Raw genomic sequence first — 12,156 nt, forward strand, 5'->3', positions numbered from 1 at the left:
AACTTTTATAACTGTTTTTAAGGGTTTTTTTTCCCCCACTTTTTTAACTTAAGTCTGTGCGCCAAAACATTCAAGATTTATGACAGTTTAAAGGTGCAGTGTGTACGTTTTAGCGGCATCTAGAGGTGAGGTTGCGAATTGCAATATAGAGAAACTACGGTGGCCAACACAGGACAAAGATGTCGACAGCAGAGAGTATCCAGTCAAGCAAACACGCTCTGTAGAGTGTTTCTCTGTTTAGGGCTACTGTAAAAACAAAATGCCGACTTAACATGTAAGGGGACCCGCGGTGTATGTAGATAGCAATGGCTCATTGTAAGGTAATAAAAACATAACGGTTTATTATTTAAGGTCTTTATACACCACTGAAAACATAGTTATGTATATTATACTGCATTTCTGTCAATAGATCCTCCTAAAATGTACATATTGCACCTTTAAGTTGGATATTTCATTTTCAGGTCTATGCTCAAAAAGTGGCTGTTAACTGGTTAACTGAACGACTGCATAATATTAATTTAGTGCCATAAAATCCCCTAAAAATACAAAATATTAAATCAAAATCATTATCGAACTAAAATATCGTACATTTATTGCATTGAAATAAAATCTTTAGTCAGATTTATCCGGGCACTAATTTTTCAGGTGCACAGCAGGTATTTACAGAAGCTGCAGTAAAAGTGCGCCGTATTTAACTACCCTGATTTGTACAGACTGTGTGTGTGTGTGTGTGTGTGTGTGTGTGTAGATGCTGAAGGAAGGACAACCAACCAAGGACCTCAGATAAGATATTTGCTCTCTCCTGTGTCTCACAGTAAGAGGTAACACCAGGTCAACCTTAATGTGCAGAACTCTTGGTATTTTATACATTTTAAGACTGATACTAAATCACTTCATATAAATTGTTTGCTGTAGTGTTTCCAAATAGATAATAAATTATGATGGAAATGAGAGTTGGCAGAAGAGCACATATTTTACAATTTTATCTAAAAATAAATGTCTTTACCATCATACATCATTACCATCCACACCATCACGTTACATGATCAGATCTTCTACAAACGTGATAAATGTGGTAACACATTTACGCATAAAACAGTTTGAAGGAGTTAAATATTTCATTTTCAGTCAATCGCCCATCTGTATGTAGACATGCGTAGTGCTGTGGTGTGTGTGCACTAATGAATGGCCTCTATAATATTTACAGAATGGTATAGAGAGGCTGTGAAAGAGGGCTCTGAATTAAACGCTTGTGTTTTTAATCTGGAGATTATGTTCAGATAGGCCTCTCTCTAAAGCCTGGATTAAATGCAATCCTCCCCTAGGGCAGAAAACATCCAGGAGCTTCGTTCTCTTTGGCTTTGGCTTTTACATAACCCATAAAAACAATGAGTATCTGACAGTTTAGAAAAAACAAAGCATTTTTGCTTCTTCCATCTAGTTTTAACTTGAAATATTGACTATGAATGTGTTATTTGTTAACTGTTCTAATATTTACACTGTGTGTGACAACTTCCATTCACTTATGGTATTCATCTTGTGAATGAAAAGCCATCACTGTACTAATCTGCGTTTATGTGCATCTATGAATTATTTATTTAGACTGGCTCCAGGCGTCCTGTTTATATTGCTTGTTATTTATTCACATTGTCCAAAAAATGTAGTTCAAATGCATTGATCTTGAGCTGGAATATCCATTCAGTTCATTCCACACATATTGTCTACCTCTTAAAGCAGAAGATGCATACAGTGATGTGAGTGAGTGATGTAATTTTGGGTCTGTATTGACAAAACCCAGAGGATCTTAATGTACGAGCACAGCCGTCTCCCCAGCCTCCCTTCTCTCTGTACTTTAATGCATTACTGGTGCAGTCAGAACACAGCTTGTGTACTTAATGTTATGAACGTGTGTTTGTGGCATCTGGATGGTTCTGCTGGCAGGCTTCAGGTCCAGTACAAACACATGCAGACACTGAGCAGACGTAACATGAATGAGGAAAAACACAGATGATTAATATAAGACACACGCACACCTTTGATCAGAGATGAGAAGATCCATTAACAGAGCTGAGATCTGATTCATATCTATCTATCTATCTATCTATCTGTCTTTCATTCTGTCTGTCTGTCTTTCATTCTGTCTGTCTATCTATCTATCTATCTGTCTGTCATTCTGTCTGTCTGTCTGTCTTTCATTCTGTCTATCTGTCTTTCATTCTGTCTGTCTATCTATCTATCTATCTATCTATCTATCTATCTGTCTTTCATTCTGTCTGTCTGTCTGTCTGTCTATCTTTCTGTCTATCTATCTGACTATCTATCTATCTATCTAGCTATCTATCTATCTATCTATCTATCTATCTATCTGTCTGTCTGTCTGTCTGTCTGTCTGTCTGTCTCTGTCTGTCTGTCTGTCTATCTATCTATCTATCTATCTATCTGTCTGTCTGTCTGTCTGTCTTTCTGTCTATCTATCTGTCAGTCTGTCTATCTATCTATCTATCTGTCTATCTGTCTATCTGTCTGTCTGTCTGTCTGTCTGTCTGTCTGTCTATCTATCTATCTGTCATTCTGTCTATCTGTTTATCTATCTGTCTGTCTGTCTGTTTGTCTATCATTCTATCTATCTATCTATCTATCTATCTATATCTGTCTATCTATCTGTCTGTCTATCTATCATCGTCTGTCTGTCTGTCTGTCGTTCTATCTATCTATCTATCTATCTATCTGTCTGTCTCTATCTATCTATCTATCTATCTGTCTGTCTGTCTGTCTGTCTGTCTATCATTCTGTCTGTCTATCTGTTTATCTATCTGTATCTGTCTGTCTGTCTATCATTCTGTCTATCTGTCTATGTATCTGTCTCTGTCTGTCTGTCTGTGTCTATCATTCTATCTATCTATCTATCTGTCTATCTATCTATCTGTCTATCTATCATCTGTCTGTCTGTCTGTCATTCTATCTATCTGTCTGTCGTTCTATCTATCTATCTATCTATCTATCTATTTGTCTGTCTATCGTTCCTTCTTTCATTCCTTCGTTCTATCGATCTATCATTCATTCTATCATTCTATTGTTGTATTGTTTTATCTATTGATTGATCTATCTATCTATCGTTCTGTCATTCTATCTGCCTCATCCAGTGTTTATTTTCCTCTTTTATTCCTCAGTGTTGGCACGCTGCTGCTGTTTTGGCTTTAATCTCGGCTGATTTCAGGTTGATCACACTCTCTCACATCCTCTCTGATCTCTGCGAGCCGTCACATGGGCAGATGGTCACCTGGACCTTTCACTGACCTCAACACCTGTAGCATCGCCTCACCTGTGCAATTTGTTGTGAGAATTATTTTTCTTCCTAGAACTCCTGAGAACAAGGTTTGAAATATATTGCACTCATTCAGTCACTTGATTTATATTGTGATGAAAATTTGACCCCTTTTGTTGTTGTACTTTTATATATGTTAATTCTGAAGTGTATAAAAATTGCATTGTCTCAAGAAGATATATATATGTGTGTGTGTTTGTACATTAATATCATCAGCTTAAACTATTTAATTACCCATTTGGGAACAATTGGGAACACTGTATGAGATATTCATTAAACAATCTGAAACTAAGATTCTCAGTTAAATGCTCAAAAGATTTACTTACTCTCATAACACTATATCATAAATAAATAGTCTAATATCTAAATGTTTTCATACAATTTTCAAACAGGCCTCAGAGATCCAGAAAACCAGAATGGCCACAAGCAACCAAAGAATTGTAGAATTTTCAAGGATTTGCAGTTTTATCACCGTTCCATTTGAGGGTTTAGTTCCGCCGCCACTGCTCTTATTTGAAGGGAGCTACAGAACGGTAACTAGTAAAACGACAGTTAATCCGACGAATTCCCTCCTGGCTGAGCGCTGGTCATCCAGGCATTCCAAATACAACTGTACTGGTGAAGACTTATTTCTGCTGGCCGACTCTACATAAGTACGTTGCTGATTCTGTGAACAGCTGCCAGGTATATGTGCTCAAAATGTCTTCGACAGCACACTGAAGGCTTGAATCTTCACTCCTGAATCTCTCTTCTGTCAGAATACCATGCACAGAACGGTCAAATGAAATTTTAATCGAGTCATTGCAGTCAGCACACTATTCTGACTGCAGTTTCACTACATTTCACAAACTGAATTTGTGCAGCAATCCATCTAGTAACCCTCTTAAAATCTGACTGGTCTAGAGAGCTTTCTGATGAGGTTGATCACTGGAAAAGAGCTCATAGTTACGCAAAGGCAGACTGCTCATCTTTTTAAGCTATTGTGACCACAGTTCAAACTTTTCAATATGTTTCAAAGATTTGTTGCATTGACCTGTGCAAATCTAGTGTCTGGTTCTTCCTAAGAAGTGCTTTTTGCAGCCTGGTACCTTGTCAACATGACTTTACCGGCAGACTTACTGTAAAACCTAGATTTCTTGGAATTGTGTGAAGCCAACTAATCACATTGGATCTTGCTGTTTTGCCATATTATGTATAATACACATCAGATTGTCCGTGAGGAGCCTGCTAATTGATTCGTTTGGATATTTAATATGAATGATTCACTAATTAATTTAGTTAAATGCTGCTGTTTGTCCCTATGTTTTTGATTCTGTTATGTAGTTTGAGTGTTTCTAGTTTTATTAGTTGTCAAGTTTAATGCTGCTCCTCCAATTGTTTTTTGTTTAATTGTAAAATTACAAATGACATCATCTGATACATTTAAAAAGATATTGTTCCCTTACATACCTTTAATTTAGTTAACTATTTTTTGAAAGTAACATGTAGCCTAACTTTTAAATAATGAGTGGCTTGTAAAGCTACATATGCATTAATTGTGATTTTGGGTACAGATGGAGTTCTGTTTTTTTTTTCCCCCTCTTGCATCTACAGGTTACGGTTCCCGTCATCATTAGCAGGTCTGTGTCAGCCAGCGGCCCACAGGGAGTTCAGAGAGGACCTGAGTTGTGAGATGAGGTGAAAGCCGCCCATATTCCCACAGTGACGGTACAGTCTGTTCACATTATCAGGTTACAGAATCCATGGCAACATGGGACATCTCGGCATTCTGGGATTAATCAAGACCAGCCTCACTCACCCCTTTTTCTTTCTTTCTCCTTTCTTTACATATACTATCTTTTTAAAATTTTGTGGTCTGTAAGATTTTGCTCTCTAAGGCTGCATTTATTTGATCAAAAATACTAAAAACAGTAATATTGTGAAATATTATTACAATTTAAAATAACTGTTTTCTATGTGAATATATGTTAAAATGTAATTTATTCCTGTAATCAAAGCTGAATATTCAGCATCATTACTCCAGTCTTCAGTGTCACATGATCCTTCAAAAATCATTCTAATATGATGATTTTCTGCTAAGAAACATTTCTGATTATCAGTTAGAAACAGTTGTGCTGCTCAATATTTCTGTATATTTTTTTTCCCAACATTCTAAAATAGAAATATTTTGTAACATTATTAACATCTTTTACTGTCAATTTTGATCAATTTAATGCATCCATGCTGAATAGAATTGTTAATTTCTTAAATATTTTACTAGTTTTTTGCTACGTCAAGCATCACTATTAATATTACTCAGGCCTGGTTTCACAGACAGGGCTAAGATTTAGCCAGGATTAGGCCTTAGTTCAATTAGGACATTTAAAGGGTTAGTTCACCCAAAAATGAAAATTCTGTCATTAATTACTCACCCTCATGTCGCTCCACACCCGTGAGACCTTCGTTCATCTTCGGAACACAAATTAAGATATTTTTGATAAAATCCGATGGCTCAGTAAGGCCTCCATTGACAGCAAGATAATTAACAATTGCCAGAAAGGTACTAAAAACATATTTAAAACAGTTCATGTGACTACAGTGTTTCAACCTTAATGTTATGAAGTGACGAGAATACTTTTTGTGTGCCAAAAAAGCAAAATAACGACTTTTCAACAATATCTAGTGATGGGCGATTTCAAAACACTGCTTCATGAAGCTTCGAAGCTTTACGAATCTTTTGTTTCAAATCAGTGGTTCGGAGCGTGTATCAAACTGCCATAGTCACGTGATTTCAGTAAACGAGGCTTCGTTAAGTGTTTTGAAACGTTTCAAAATTTCAATAGTTCATGTGACTCTGGCAGTTTGATACACGCTCCGAACCACTGATTCAAAACAAAAGATTCGTAAAGCTTTGAAGCTTCATGAAGCAGTATTTTGAAATAGCCCATCATTAGATATTGTTGAATAAAGTCATTATTTTGTTTTTTTTGGCGCACAAAAAGTATTCTCATTGCTTCATAACATTAAGATTGAACCACTGTAGTCACATGAACTGTTTTAAATATATCTTTAGTAGCTTTCTGGGCATTGAAAGTGTTAATTATCTTGCTGTCAATGGAGGCCTCACTGAGCCATCAGATTTTATCAAAAATATCTTAATTTGTGTTCCGAAGATTAACGAAGGTCTTACGGGTGTGGAACGTCATGAGGGTGAGTAATTAATGACAGAATTTTCATTTTTGGGTGAACTAACCCTTTAAGTAGCTTTTAAAAACATGTCTTATAAAAAAACATTACTGGTATGCGTCTTGAGACAAAACAATGACACTGACATATTTTAAGATATGTCAGTACAATTTGCTTTCAGTTAAAACAGCTCAAACATGCATTTTAGTCTGGGACTAGGCTTAAGCCTTGTCTGTGAAACCGGGGGTTAGAATACTTGCATAGCAACACCCTGGCAACTGACTTGAATGCCTATGGCAGTTACTTTTGCATGAGCATTTTCTTCAGAAAACCTATTCTATGCTTTATCCCGCTTGGATTCTGGATATGTTGTCTCTTTTTATTGGTTGATATTGATTGCTCATTAGAGGCTGGATGGCATTTAATTAAAAAGCAATTTTGTGTGTGTGTCTTGAACTAATTAGGAGCGGCAATTACCCCAAACTGTGACTGCGTCCTCCTACCGGCCACAGGAACAATGGACTGTCTGTCAGCGGCGGTGTTGCCCAAGCATAACAGATGTGTGTGGACACACTAGACAATGGCGTGGCTGGATAAGTGGGTTCCTGATCTCAGAGGCGGGGGGGAGGACGGCAGCTTGTGTCCGAGACGCTCGTGTGGGGCGAGGGAGAACTCCACAGGACCAGCACAGAGCCGGATCCGTAATACACGCTCTCTCTCTCTCTCTCTTACACACACACACACACTCAGACCTGTCACGGCCCCTGTGGAGACAGACCCTGCTGATCGGCTGCTAATGGACATCTGCCATAAATGCCTCGCACCCGTCGCTCTGATGAGACGGAGATTAGTGTCTATCGTAGATGCACGTCCGCTCACCTCACACAAACAAAGCAAACTGACAAGAAATGATGCGAAATCCACTCGGCTAAGTGGAAAATCCCCCGTATGAAGTAACACGCAGTCCATGAGGAAGGACGGATCAGCCGAGAGACGTGTCAATCCATCTGAACCGGGGCCAAATTTTCTAATTAGCACTGATTTCTCCCTGGACAACAGCCGGCATTTCTTCCCAGTTTGCTGCTTTCTGTAGCTATTATCTTGGGAAGGTTAGTAGTTTGAAAATGTAGTTTGCTACTAACGAAAGTGGCTAACTATATTGAATTTCTGCACCTTTAGCGTTACCAAACGTGCAAAATTATGATTGTTTTCAAACATATTCCCCTGTCTTCAATTGGTCGGACCAACAGACCAAAACACATGCCATTGTTTAAAGTATTGGATGCAGTTTGAATTTTTTAGTTGTGATTTTAGATTTAGTAACTTTGATATGCTTTGTCATTTATATTAGCCTTTTTATGTTTCTGTTTAGCTTTATTTTATTTTAGTTTTTAATAATTTTACAATACAAATAAACAAATGTATTATATTTATTTAATCTCTCTCTCTCTCTATATATATACATACATACATACATACATACAGTGTATATATATATATATATATATATATATATATATATATATATATACATATATACATACAGGTGCTGGTCATATAATTAGAATATCATCAAAAAGTTCATTTTTTTATTATAAATTATTTTTAAAAATGAAACTTTCATATATTCTAGATTCCCTACATGTAAAGTAAAACATTTCAAAAGTTTTTTTTTTAAATTTTGATGATTAGAGCGTACAGCTCATGAAAGTCCAAAATCCAGTATTTCAAAATATTAGAATATTTCCTAAAATCAATCAAAAAATGGATTTGCAAAACAGAAAAGTTAAAGTTCTTTAAAGTATGTTCTTTTGTGCACTCAATACTTGATCGGCAGGACATATTACAGCAAATGACTTGCTCCTAGCACAAATTACTGCATCAGTGAAGTGTGGCATGGAAGTGATCAGCCTGTGGCACTGCTGAGGCACTATTGAGCCTTCAGATCATCTGTATATTGTTGGATCGACTGTTTCTCATCTTTCTCTTGAAAATATCCCATAGATTCAGGTCAGGCATATTGGCTGGCCAATAAAGCACAGTAATATCATGGTCAGCAAACCACTTGGAAGTGGTTTTTGCACTGTGGGCAGGTGCTAAAGTCCTGCTGGAAAAGGAAATCAGCATCTCCATAAAGCTTGTCAGCAGATGGAAGCATAAAGTGCTTCAAAATCTCCTGGAAGATGGCTGCATTGACTTTGCACTTGATAAAACACAATGGACCAACACCAGCACACGTCACGCCCCCCCCAAATCATTATTGACTTCAGAAACTTCACACTAGACTTCAAGCAGCTTGGATTCTGTGCCTCTCCAGTCTTCCTTCAGACTCTGGGACCATGATTTCAACATGAAATGCAAAATTTACTTTTATCTGAAAACAGGACTTTCGACCACTGTTCACTGTCCAGTTCTTTTTCTCCTTAGCCCAGGTAAGATGCTTCTGACATTGTCTCTGGTTCAGAAGTGGCTTGGTAGTCCTTTTCCTGAAGATGTCTGAGTGTGGTGACTCTTGATGTGCTGACTCCGGCTTCATTCTACTCATTGTGAAGCTCTCCCAAGTGTTTGAATCGGCTTTACTTGACAGTATTGTCAAGCTTGCGGTCATCCCTGTTGCTTGTGCACCTTTGCCTACCCAATTTCTTCCTTCCAGTCAACTTTGCATTTAATATGCTTTGATATTTCACTCTGTAAACAGCCACCCCATTCAGTAATGACCTTCTGTGACTTACTCTCTTTGTGGAGGGTGTCAATGATTGTCTCCTGGACCATTGCCAAGTCAGCAGTCTTCCCCATTAGTGTGGTTTCAAAGAACAAGAGATACCCTGAATTTATACTGTAGGGATGGTCATTTAATGAAACTCAAATGTAAATATTCTAATATTTTGAGATACTGGATTTTGGACTTTCATTAGCTGTACGCTCTAATCAACAAATTTACAAAAAAAAAACTTTTGAAATGTTTTACTTTACATGTAGGGAATCTAGAATATATGAAAGTTTCATTTTTTAAAATAATTTACAATAAAAAAATGAACTTTTTCACGATATTCTAATTATATGACCAGCACCTGTATATACACATATACACACTATATTGCCAAAAGTTTTGGGATGCCTGCCTTTCACGTGCACATGAACTTTAATGACATCCCATTCTTAATCCGTAGGGTTTAATATGGAGTTGGCCCACCCTTTGCAGCTATAACAGCCTCAACTCTTCTGGGAAGGCTTTCCACAAGGTGTAGGAGTGTGTTTATGGGAATTTTTGACCATTCTTCTAGAAGCACATTTGTGAGGTCAGGCAGTGATGCTGGCGAGAAGGCCTGGCTCGCAGTCTCCGCTCTAATTCATCCCAAAGGTGTTTTATCGGGTTGAGGTCAGGACTCTGTGCAGGTCAGTCAAGTTCCTCCACACCAAACTCGCTCATCCATGTCTTTATGGATCTTGCTTTGTGCACTGGTGTGCAGTCATGTTGGAACAGGAAGGGGCCATCCCCAAACTGTTCCCACAAAGTTGGGAGCATGAAATTGTCCAAAATGTCTTGGTATGCTGAAGCATTAAGAGTTCCTTTCACTGGAACTAAGGGGCCAAGCCCAACCCCTGAAAAACAACCCCACACCATAATCCCCCCTCCACCAAACTTTACACTTGGCACAATGCAGTCGGGCAAGTACCGTTCTCCTGGCAACCGCCAAACCCAGACTCGTCCATCGGATTGCCGGACAGAGAAGCATGATTCGTCACTCCAGAGAACAGGTCTCTACTACTAAATATAAATATATATATATATTGCAAAATATATAACATATATATATATATATTACATATATATTACAATATAAATAATCATATATATATTATATTTATATTTTATATATATATATATATATACACATATATATATATATATATATATATATATAAGAATTAAATAAATAGCTTTTAAATAAACATCTCAATGGGACCCTACTACAACCTCATTTTTATAAACACGAGTCATAAACAGTGATGCATTACATAATTCTTGACAAAATGCAAAATGCTGCAGAGAACCAAATGAATCATTGAATCATTTATGTGAATCAGTTCATTAAGCTCCATAATCACTTAAATGAATTGGACCTCCCAGGGCTATATTTGAGAGAAGTGCGTTTGACTGTTTCGCCAGGTTGTGTTACGTTTATGCAACACTAAAACAACCGTTTTCTCAAAATTTATTCCTGGAAATGCTCCACTATGCTCCGCTACTGTCACACTACTAAAATAAGTAGTTTTGTTAAGTAGTGCTGCTAATTTGAGTTAGTTATTCCCTCACACTGGAGTGAACCCAGCTCATCTCGAGATTGCGCTGAATTGTCTGGTTTTTGTGTTTGCTGTCAGGAACAGCATGGCAGCGTGTCCGTAGAGCATGTTGGAATGGCATGTGAGGACATGTCGGTGCAGAAGGCAGCTGCCACCATCAGGTGCTGGAGGAGGAACCTGTCGTCCGCCTGTGTGGCTCTGACTCACTGGCACCTTCAGCCGCAGGAATCCCCCGATGTGAAGAACTCATTATTCACTTTTGTCCTGTCTTTGTCTCTGTGGCTGAAGCTGTCAAACTTGTCATTGCCAGCGGAGCGCTGTTATTCCTCAGGGATTCTCTCTCACTCTCTCCCCCTCTCTTGGAAATGAAATCACAGCCATGTGAAATGGAATCGCTGTTGCCCGTTCCTGGTTCACTGAAGGAGATGCTCTTACTCCAGTAATTTTTAATCAGCACAGAAGCCTGTGAGAGTTATATTCAGATGGCTGCTTTACAAATGCTTTGTGTTTCTTCATTTTGTGTGACTCAAACATCAGATTTGTGGTTACTAAAACAGCATTTATTCATTTTGGTAAATGTTACTTTCTACATAAAAACATTTAACATTTCAAGTTTTATAAATGAACATTAGTTGATGTATTATGTGCAAACATGAATTAACAATGAATAATAACATATACACTAATATTTAATGGTTTTGGATCAGTAGGATTTTAGTTTTTCGAAGAAAAAAAATTAATTAAAAGAAATAAAATATTTTATTCAGCAAGGATGCATTAAATTGATCAAAAGTGACATTGTTACAAAAAAAAATACTGTTCTTGTGAACTTTTTATTAATCGAATAATTCACAAATCAACATTGATAATAATAAATGTTTCTTGAGCATCAAATCAGCATATTAGAATGATTTCTGAAGGATCATGTGACACTGAAGACTGGAGTAATGATGCTGAAAATTCAGCTTTGCATCACAGGAATAAAATACATTTTAAAATATATTGACAAAGAAAACTGTTATTTTAAATTGTAATAATATTTCACAATATTACTGTATTTTTGAGCAAATAAATGCAGCCTTGGTGAGCAGAAGAGACTTCAAAAACATTAACAAATCTTAATGACTCAACTTTTGAATAGTATATGTTTAATGATTAGTATTATATATTAAATTTAGTTTGTTATCTAGTATTTATATTTTGTATTTGAATTTATGTAAAAAAAAAAAAAAAATTCTTCATTGCTACACTATAAAAATTATTTTCATGATTTATCACAACTTTTATTTATTTTGTCAAATCAACTTCAATAATGTGGTTCAGATAACAATATTTCTGTTGATTAAACCAGCCTCCTTTGT

General features: G+C 36.8%; 1 long non-coding RNA gene across 4 annotated transcripts in view; it reads left to right on the top strand.

The window, feature by feature from the left end:
- The window catches only part of LOC127502923 (uncharacterized), a 31,193-nt gene extending 23,274 nt beyond the window's left edge, over positions 1-7,919 (top strand). For all 4 annotated transcript variants that reach the window (XR_007926963.1, XR_007926960.1, XR_007926961.1 and 1 more), the window contains exons 3-6: positions 749-821; positions 3,171-3,336; positions 4,919-5,032; positions 6,955-7,919. This is a non-coding gene — a long non-coding RNA (uncharacterized LOC127502923). The remainder of the gene's footprint in view (positions 1-748; positions 822-3,170; positions 3,337-4,918; positions 5,033-6,954) is intronic.
- Positions 7,920-12,156: the final 4,237 nt, after the last annotated feature.

This window comes from Ctenopharyngodon idella, chromosome 20 (genome assembly GCF_019924925.1).
Source record: "Ctenopharyngodon idella isolate HZGC_01 chromosome 20, HZGC01, whole genome shotgun sequence".
NCBI classification, from domain to species: Eukaryota; Metazoa; Chordata; class Actinopteri; order Cypriniformes; family Xenocyprididae; genus Ctenopharyngodon; species Ctenopharyngodon idella.